General features: G+C 44.6%; 1 protein-coding gene and 1 long non-coding RNA gene across 2 annotated transcripts in view; one reads left to right on the top strand and one right to left on the bottom strand.

Moving 5' to 3' along the window:
- LOC8028222 (E3 ubiquitin-protein ligase RFWD3) overlaps positions 1–2,147 on the top strand; it is a 39,348-nt gene extending 37,201 nt beyond the window's left edge. The window contains exon 15 of the mRNA XM_029971367.3: positions 792–2,147. The gene's annotated coding sequence lies outside the window, so the exon portion shown is untranslated. The remainder of the gene's footprint in view (positions 1–791) is intronic.
- Positions 2,124–6,556, bottom strand: LOC121047386. Its single transcript, XR_005798548.2, has 2 exons — positions 6,479–6,556; positions 2,124–2,856 (listed from the first exon to the last, which is right to left on the bottom strand). It is a non-coding gene; the product is annotated as an uncharacterized LOC121047386 (long non-coding RNA).
- Between the last annotated feature and the right edge of the window lie 3,786 nt (positions 6,557–10,342).

Below are 10,342 nucleotides of genomic sequence, written 5' to 3' on the forward strand. Positions count from 1 at the left end.
TGTTTCAGGTAAGGCTTCAGATAACCAGCAACCTTGATTTTAAGCAACGAGCTGGCTGAAGTATCGCTGCTTCAAGGCGTAGCTTGTTTGGTGGTTCCGGGTGTAAAGTCTGGTGCACACACTTGCAACTGCCTCTGACCACGCTCCTTGAAACCTCTTGAAATCTGTTACGACGAGAAAACATACTGGCAGCATCTATCGGATAGCCATGGCATTTCCGTATAATTCCCTCTTTTTTTTGCGCATCTTCCTTTTTTTTTGTGGCTCGAAGAACCGTTGAAAACGTTATGAGCAATAATTTCTCATAGATGGTACATATATTTGATCTTACAAATATCACAAAGCCCTCACTCTAGTCAGATGCAGTTCCAGGGCCACCTTGTAGATGGTGCCAACTTGCCAATGTGTGCTCTCGTCACGAGAGATCGCAAGAACTCTGTGGTGAGCAGACACAAGTGTGTGAATGGCCTTTAACCTATGCGGGGCGCAAGTTCGTCTGCTTCTTTTGCAGGGATTGTGGTGACCTCAGAATGCCAAGCTCTGATTGGCACTGATTGAAGGATAGTGGGTAGACCTCAATGCTAGCTACCTTGAGGTCTGTGCACTGTCCTTCAATCGGAGCCAATCGGAGCTCGGCGTTCTGACAAAACCACAACCCTAGCAAAAGAAGCAGACGAACTTGCGCTCCGCATTGCGTTCAGACTCTGTTGTTGGAAGCGGTTGCTCTCTGCCCGTAGTAAATATTGAAGCTGCACTCTTTGTCTCCACTTTCTTTTACATTCAATATGAAGCCAGCGCAGAAGTAACACCGATTACATCGTCTTCGCCACTGCGGACCTTCCTGTGTCGACGGCCGGACTTCCAGCGGTCGCCTTTACGCCACGTGCCGGAATCTGCCGCAAGAAAAACGGGATCCTCAAAAACTGCATTCACTGTGTCATTTTTTTTTTTTTTTTTTGAGTCTTACGGATATATTATTATTATTTGTGCTTGTAAATAGACACTTCGTAAGGACGTCGGCACGCACAAAATGCAGTGTTTCATCGTGGGAAACGGATGGACGAAGAGTTGAGATGGATACGGCGGTTGCTTGGCGGGGAGGGTTTGCGACCGCTGCCCCTCTCGGCTTTCGATGGTGTGAATGCCGTCGAGGCTCCGAAGAAATGTAAGAATTTTACCTCGAGATTTGGGGACAAATGGACATTCAACTGGTGATTTTTGATTTTATTGTGTTCTTTTTTGGAGGGGTGGGGGGGCTAGTGTTGTATAGCGAACGGGACAATCCAAGGTATTGAAAGTAAGTGGGTGATTCTTGGGTTCTTCAAAAGCGTGACTCAAACGACGTAACCATAGTTATTAGGTCAACTCAGTCACGGAACTGCCCATAGATGCCACTTCCACGAGCAGTACCCTCTTTCTCTTCCAAGGTTCACCTCTCGTCGTTTGAAGCACTGCCATATCTTGGAGGGACGGCCGCTATGCTAATTACAGTTACACAAGTTTTGGAGCGCAGCGTTTATATGGGGCTTCACTGTAGTGTATCCGAAGAGCGCAGTTTTGGAATGCAGCCTTTAGTTGACGCTTCAAACAGCGAGTGGCGGGCTTCAGCTTGAGAGGTGAGTACCCCCCTCCGTAAGAGTTCCACAACTGAGTTGATCTAATAATGTTGGACGTAACTGATATCATTTTTTTGTCATTTTGGCTGTTATAGTTTGCAAACAAAACAGTGGCAGGTGGCTTTCTTTTTTTTTTTTTAATTTGAGCGAATACAGTGTTTTTAAGGGGTATTAAAATAAAATTCATTGTTTGGTCCAAATTTGTTTATTTCGGCTTTTTTTTTTTTTTTTTTTTAAAGACTTTCAGGGTAAGCGAGACATGCAGCTCTCTCATTTTGTGAGGCTTTTGATGGCAATGTGCCAACTTGTTTTTAAACTTTTTTTTTTTTTTATTTCTGGGTTTGGAGATGCGGTGTTGTACTTGGGGACCGTTTCTTCTTGCTTCTTCTTTTTTTTTTTTTGGAGCATGCGAAGTGAGAAAGTGTTGACTGTGTATATATGTGCCGTGGCAGTCTGTGCGACGCTCCAGGGTTGTGCGACATGCCGTTGTAATGCAAAACACTGCAATAGAGTGCTGTCCTTTCTTTTTTTCTCAAGTTGTGGAGCCACTTTATTGGACATCTTTCACAACAAAACCCTTTTGAGAACACAGGTTTCTTCAACTAGATTGTGTTCACGCCTCAACTATGACATCGAAGCCTACACCGCTACCATTCGTAAAGCTTAGGCAACACGCCGATTCCTCACTTTACCTACTTTGGTGATTGCTAACGAAGGCTTTAAAGGCTGGTTTCCGCACTCGCATTTGGTTGCAACTAACTGTGCTACACGGTTTTTAAGCCCCTTTTTGAAGCTGGTCATAAGCAGTCGCCAAAGGCTTAAAAACTCACCCCAGCACGCTGAGCTGCAGCCAAACGCAAGTGTGGAAACCAGCCGTAAGATCACAACTCTCGGGGATGGTTCACGTGTGGAGACAAACACGCAAACATACGCCGAGTTATATGCTGACGACAGACAAAATATCGTAGACGGGACATTCCTACGTGCCCTTCGTGAGCTCACATGCGACTAGCGACGACCTCTACTGCATCCGAAACTTTCTCAAACGGTGGGTATATGTACAGTTTGAATATAGTTTGACGGTGGGGCCGGTCGGCTCGCAACACGTTGGCCGCTGTTGCTGGCGTTCTTCAGCTTGGAGCTTCTGCAAGACTGTGGATCGTTCCCAGCTGGCTTCGCTTCCTGCCAGTCGGCCGGGAGTTTAGGTCCATGCTTGGTGTGTGGTGCCCTGGGTTGGCAGCTGGAAAGGCGTGCAAAAGAATGGGGAAAGATAGGCTTACTTTTCGGTTTGTACGGAAACGCTAGGGCATAAAGCAACTTTTGGAGCTACGTACACTAACCATGTTTTCTGAATATTCAGCCTTTATTCTTTCTGGCATGCTATTTAGTCTCGCGAAATTCAGAATCGCATTTGTGAAACTGGCAAATGAAGACGATGCCAAAACCAACGTTCAAATCTACCCGCGCTTTTCAGTGGCGCGACGTCACTTGCAGGTGGGCTTGCGGGTCGAGCAGACAGTCTAGGAAACGGAGTATGCCAGGCATTTGTTTTGAGTTTGCAAGGCATTCACTTGATGCCATCAAACTTCTCGTAATCTGTTGAGGTCATTTTTTTCATTGTTGCCAATAAAAATTCAGTTTGAAAAAAAAAAGGGGGGGGGGGGGGGAGGTGAGTTAAAAATTTAATACATTTACGAAAAGAATTTTTGGCCCAATACTTGTGTTTAGCGATGTTTGTTGGTGTGCTTTAGGCAATTTTAAAGCAAATCGGAGACAAAGTGTTTCCGAAGGTCCCCTGTTTTGACTAATTTTTTCATTGATGTCACTGATGCGCCAAAGCCCTTATACCCGCTACATATTGCTACATTTTGTCAATATGTGAAGAATTGGCGCCAACATTGCGCCAAAACTTATAATTATTACTGTATATACGTAAATAATATAAATTAGGCTCCGCTACACTGCCGGATTGTTAGGGTAAGCTTGTGCGAATTCCCAAAACTCTGTTGTCGCACCAAATAACATCATATTAGACCTGATATCTGTATCAAACATTGACAGAACTCTGAAGTTTCGCAATATTTCTTACGCTAGCCTCGTCGAGTGCGCTTGTCACCGCGCAGGGGTGCACTGCAGTGAAGCGACAATCGCGTAGTAAGCGTTGCACATATCTTCGCCGTAATTCACCCGCGTGCTAAGGGAAAGCTGTTTTCCAGAGCGGGACGTTACACACGGGCTATATTCTGACGATATCTCTTTCGCATTCGAGATTTATCATGGGCACTTGAGTATTGCGATGAAGCTGTTGTGAACTTCTCTATATGTTTGTTTTTTATGCCGACTCTCGCTTAGTTATTACAATAAGTTAAATCTGAATTAGCTAGAGCAGTAAATGCAAGTCAATGCAACCTGAACGAGTTCAGTGGGATTGCTTTAAGCCGATGGCTTTGCGGAGATTTCAGTGTCGGCGTTTGTTGTCTGTCGTCGCAGCGGAGAAGAAAAGACCTTTCTCTGCCCTCAAGGCGCAAGGGAGAAGTCGGGTGTTCCCATTGCCCGCGCCCGCGGCGAACAGAAAAGAGCCTCGTCGTCGCACCGCATGCGTCCCCCTCTCCGTTCATCGCTGAACATCAGCATTACTCCCTCTTTTCACCGCTCAACAACACCGGGAAAACGAGCGCCTTCGCTTGCATCGTCATTGCCGCAGCGCCGCCGCGCCAAGGCCGTACTCCATCCCAGGAGCGAGCGCGGAGGGAACGGCTGGCTTTCGCGTCCGGCGTCGCGCCCACACTGACCTTCAACGAGAGGCCACCCGTGCCGTGCGTACACGCTATCGTGAGGATCCCGAGGTATACGGCAGCGCGGAGGCGCTTACACGACGACGTGAGGATCCCGAGGTGCGCGAACGTGCTTCAGCTATCGCTTTTAATGCGAGAGTATTAACTGTCCCATGGAGCGAACCGGCGTTATCAGCTTTTGAAGCCGCGCCAAACGGCACTTAAACTCCCCTGTCCCAATGAAGCGAAGCCTGTCGTCTGTAGCAGCAATTAGATGGGTGGGTTCCCATTGGCTGGCGCGAGTCACAGTTTCAAGAAACGAGGCCCCCATTGGCTGGCGCGCGGCGTAGTTCCAAGAAACGCCACCCCACAGAGCCCTCTCCATGGCGGCGCAGCTGCCCGACCGCCGGTAACAGGGAGTGGCTCGCCGCAGAGCCCTCTCGGGCAAACTCCGGAGAGGCTGCACGGCCGAGCTCAGCGCGGCGCGGCCACGTCACGAGAGCGCGCGCTCGGCCGTCGGCCGCCGCAACCTCGGCAGTAGCAAAACGTGGCCGTCCATGCCAGTACACAGCAGACAAACTTTATAACTTAAAAAAAGCATCGATTTGGATGCTTAAATTGTTATATTCTATCATTATTTCAGTCGAATATACTATTTGGTCTTTGTTAGATTTCGTACCTAAAACAACCCAGAGCAGTTCGTACTGCCCTTCATCAATCAGCAGCTTGCTACCGTGCCGGTGCGTCTACGCGCGATTGAAAAAATCACATCACTAAATTCTGGTAGTCGCTGAGTCACCTGGAAATTTGTTCAATATGTCAATAAACACGGCTAAACTAGTAACCCGATTTATAGGTAAAAAATACCTGCTTTTCGCAAATTTGTTAAATTTCCAAATTTTGTTTCGCCGATTTGATTTGATTTTTTTTTTTAGCCGGAGGCTTTTATTGTGAACATTAAAAACGTGACGTCACATGTTGCACTTTTGGGCACAGTCGGGAGCAGGTTGTAACCTTTTCCCGACGATTGCAGGAAGTTTGATGGTGTGAAATAAATTCTGGGGAAGCTTCACTTCAGAACGGGGGAAAGAAAAGTGCGGCGTGCTGTGTTTTTTAGCCTACCTGCTTGACCAACAAGTCTTACGATAAGTAACGTGAAAAGCGCGGAGAAATTTGAAATGTTGGTTCTGGCATCACCTTGATTTGCCGTTTTCTCAATAGCTATTTTGAATTTAAAGATAATAACTAGCATGCTGGGGAGAGTAAATTTCGGGAATTCCGAAAGTTCAAGAAACCGCCGCAGCTCTACATTGAAGAGATACTGAACCGAAATTTGGATTTCGCCAAGTAAGGCCGCAGAAGCGTTAAACGTGACGCCACGAACTCTAAACATCACTCATACATCGATATGAGTGACATATGATGTATTTCTTTTTTTTTTTTTAATAAAAAAAATAATAAACGGGACCAAAGGGCGCTATGCCCATTTTCTGAAATACATCTTGGGAAAAGGGCGTGTCGCCATGCTTCGTAACAAATCGCGTTACGTTCCTTTTCTGACATGTCTGAGAAAGAGAGTGTCGCTGTGCTTGGTCACGCTTTTAATAATGTGGGAAAAAAAGACATTCATGGTTGTACTTTTGGGTTTTCTATCGTGCTCAGAGCGGATACATTGAGTTTCCGCCATAAAAAGGCGATCTCAAAGTGCACTTTGGTGCCCCTTTGGTAATATTGGGGATGTTTACCCTTCGCAAAAAAGTGATGCACTAAAATTAGAGTATTTTCTAGCTTTTGTGATACAAATCGGTATTAAATGTACTTTTAATATATCTACTTTTTTGCTTTAGTCGTACGCTGCGCACATTATGTGATATTTTTTCTGCCACCAACCCAGTCCAGCCGCTAAGGTGAATACACTCAATGTGTATTTTAATATACCATTTAGTAAACTCGAAACATATATTAGGTACACTTTTAAAACTATATATATATATATATATATATTTTTTTAATTACATTATAGAATACACTTTCAATGTGTTTTTGCCAAGGGTTACAATTTTCCCTGAGTGCAAAATGTATATTTACCTGGTTGTTGATTCTCCTGCACCAGCTGTTACATCTGAAAGAAAGCGAAAACAAACAAAACATTTTAGTACAGGTTGTGTTGTCATTTCTGCGACGTCTGCTGCAGTTCTGGGTCAGCGTTTTCTGTCAACGCTACACACTGCAGCAACTTAGATGTAGAGCAGGGTGGACAATAAAAAAGAAAATCAATATGTCTTCAGTCGTGATTTAACTAGCACCGATTCGACTATAATCATTTAAGCCGAAATCTTTTTCCCTGAACAATCTAAAAAGTATATCCTATTTGCCGTCTGTTCTTTATTTTATGCTTTCTGTGGGAATTTATTTTGTATATAAAGCAAGAAATGACCAAGCAAGGAACATTTATAAATTAGGAAACCATTAAAAAAAAGGATGTCTAGTGACAAAAAAGACACTAATTTCTAGCTGAAGTGATTTAAATCATATAAATCTTATCTAAATCAAATAAATTTGATTTTAATAAAATAAATATATTTAATTGAAACAGTTTGATTTATTTTACTTTTTGCTCACTCTAATGTAAAATAACACTAAAACAAAAGATGAATAACCGAGGTTATTATTTTCCGCTTCTAATATGTGCTTTATATCTTTTATCAAAGGCCGATCCACGGAAAATCCTTCCCCAGGTTCTCCAGTGTTTTCCCCTTTCTGTCGCGCTTCCTTTTTCTTTTCCCGAAGGCAGCCATTCCCTGGCAGCTTACAGTGGAGAAGGGTGCAGAGGGGTGGAAAGTTGGGCCATCTGGTAGTGATTCATGGTGGAGATTAAAGCGCACAAGAAGCGAGAATCGCAGACTAGCGCTTACTCGGAACTGATCGATTTATTGTGACCTAGTAGACAAAGAAAACACACACACACACAAAAAGAAGAACACTCCCAGATGGCCCGTGCGCAACCCACTTCGATAATAAAAAATTAAAGCAAAACACAAAACAAAGATGAATGAACAAATCTCGAAAACACGCTCGTCAACAACGCACATCTAAAACACGCGAACAAGGCAGGTTCAATAAAAAAGAAAAAAAAAAAAAGAAGTTCTCCCCCCCTGTTTTAATTTCAAAAGCCTCCAAAACTTTCCTGGCCCTCTGCTCTTTAAACGCACCAAAAGCTTGCTGCAATTAGGTAGAAGGGAGCAGTTGCACCTGCTGCAATGGACGACCAGGTGGTCCGAAGGTGTTGAGAGTACGGAGGCGCTCATGCTCGCGAAATCTGTGACTAACACATCTTCCGGTCTGCCCCATGTACCCTTTTCCGCAAGACAGCGGGATTCAGTAAACCACTCCCGCACGGCAATTGGTGCATCCCGCGCTTGGTTCCGCAGGAAGATTGTTTTTTTTTTTTCGCTACACGGACCATTTTACATAACTGTACCAATTTGTTGGGCGCCCCAAACACCACCAGTACGTCACACCGTTTTTTTATGTATGTTTGAATTTTTATGAAGATATGACAAGAGGTCTGAGTGGTCTCTTTTGTGCCACCCGAACTGCCGTTCCCCCAACCCCTTCAGCAAAACTTTCGAAACCTCTTCGAGCACCCTTGACGGAAAACCTTCGTCTTGTCTTTTTTTCTTTTCTTTTTTTTAACTTGGCCGTTGAATCTTTTCTTTACTGCATGAAAGCAAAACTTGCTGGGAGCCGATCTAAAGCTGGACCCCGCAATTCCTTTCTTTACCAACTTCGATTGGGCTGAGTCGTACGGAAGCAGACCCTTCAAAGATCGCGGGCTGAAGTATTAGCATACATGGTCCCTTTCAATTGGAGGGACAAATTTAAAAATTGTATGCAACCTTAAAATGGTACCTGAAATGTAAACTTCAGTCCCTTCCCTAGTGGGCTGAAGACGGCCAATGTCAGGCCGATAACATCTGCCCCCGCATCCTTGTCCGAAAAAAGTAATACTAAAAAATGTCCACATATTAAAAAAAAAAAATCGTTTTTGTTTGCCGGTGTAACACAGGAACCTGTAGAAATGCCGTTCTTTTGTATGAAAGAACCCCCCTTCCCATTGCACCGTCATAGACTTCAGATAATAACCGAATCATTCCAAAAGAACCTTCAAAAGCAACTCCAGGAGAGTTCCGGAACTTGACCTCACCAGACGCGTCGATGCGAAGTCCCTGACAGCCACTTAAAGGGTCCCTTGAGGAATCGAATAGAACAATCCTTCAACGTCGACCGAGAACACTGGACAAGAATCTAGGTTGTCATCCCTTAAAGAAACTTACGACCACTTCCAAGGTCTGCATCACAAAAGGGTCTAAAATAGCCAGCATGGACAGATGCTGTCAACGGAGTTACACCCCACAGAAAGGAGGAGTAAAGCCCCCGGATCAAATTCACGATTTGCTCCTCATAGAAGTACAGACAGCCATTGTGCGAACGCACGAGACACGTGTCACAAGCGAGTGCTGCGACGCCATTTACTGTGTCAGCGGACGTGGACGCCCAGAACCATGTACCGAATAAGGGAAAGAAATGACGGGGGGGGGGGGGGGGGGGGGGGGGGTGCGGGGCGACAACGAGAGGAGCAGACGGCGGAGAAGGCAGTTTTCAGCGAAGAGAACTCCTAACAAGATTTCACATTTTAGTCATGTTTTAATATCCTATAGTCTCGCCTCGACAGCCTTCAAGGGCCGCACGGCTAGGGCACGGACCTGTGCATTGTTGCCGTTTGACGCTACTTGTAAAACTGCACGCAGTGTACACAGTATACAGCGAGGGCTCAACGGATCGAGCCCAGTTTAATAAATCGCAAAAAATAAGTTTCGCCGTTTAACAAAAAGGAGCGGCTGGGCGGTGGATCTGTTTGTTCAAAACAGACCTGCCTTAATCAAAGAGTTACAACTAAAAAACATTTCCTATGTCTCATAAAAATGAAACTAAACGAGAGCAAAGTCAAGATTATTTTCTTCGCCCTATTTGTTAATTCCGTACGACCATATATCCAAAATTTCCACAATAACGGTTTATTTTTTCTTCGTTTGTCTGTTTTGGTTTACAATGGCTTAAAAATGCTTAACTGTATACTGAGACGTAGACACTATTTTGTTTATTAATTGTACCTTTTGATTGAGGCAAGTTTGCTCGTTGATGTTTTAAAGCAATTATCTACCCCCTTCGTGCCAAATTACATGCCGGAGCAAGCGAAACTGATCTTAGAATATTTGGGCGGTGCAACGATTTTTTTTTTTTTTTATTTTTTGCAAATACCGCTTAGAATTACTTTATGACGTTTATAACCCACGAGGAGGAAGGCCGCGCCATTTGCGTGGTTGAGGTCCTCGCTGAGACCCGACGCGCGCGCCGGAACTTTTCCGCCTTTCAAAAAACGCGCGCGTTTTTTTTTTCGGGCACAATATTTATTTTTTTGTTTTAATTTTTTTTTTGTTCGTTTCATGCGCCTGCGGAAGTCTCAAACATATTCACGGAGAGAACAACTCAGCCGACTCAACAACACGCGACACCGTCATCTTTGTCATCTAAAGACTTGCTCGGACTTTTTTTTAATTTTTTTTTCGTTTTTTTTTTTTTTCTCTTTGCTGTTCTTTGGCATACAGAGAAACGTTGCTAGGTGCTGAGCACAAAGCGTGACACTGTTAGCACAAACAGGGAAACACCAGTTGTTGTTTTTAACGTGAGACTGTTTGGCTAGTCGCTCCGGATTTTGTGAATTCGTGGCCTGTGGCGTTTCTTTAATGCAACGCACGCAGTGCTGCATTATGGGACGTCACATCCCTACACACCAATTCAATTTCTGCGCTAAATTTAGCGGGGAAGTTAAATTGATGTATAGGTTTGTGACGTCCCACAATTCAGCGCGCGCAATGTTGCATTATGGGA

This window comes from Ixodes scapularis, unplaced genomic scaffold (genome assembly GCF_016920785.2).
Source record: "Ixodes scapularis isolate PalLabHiFi unplaced genomic scaffold, ASM1692078v2 ptg000058l_1__unscaffolded, whole genome shotgun sequence".
Lineage (NCBI taxonomy): Eukaryota > Metazoa > Arthropoda > Arachnida > Ixodida > Ixodidae > Ixodes > Ixodes scapularis.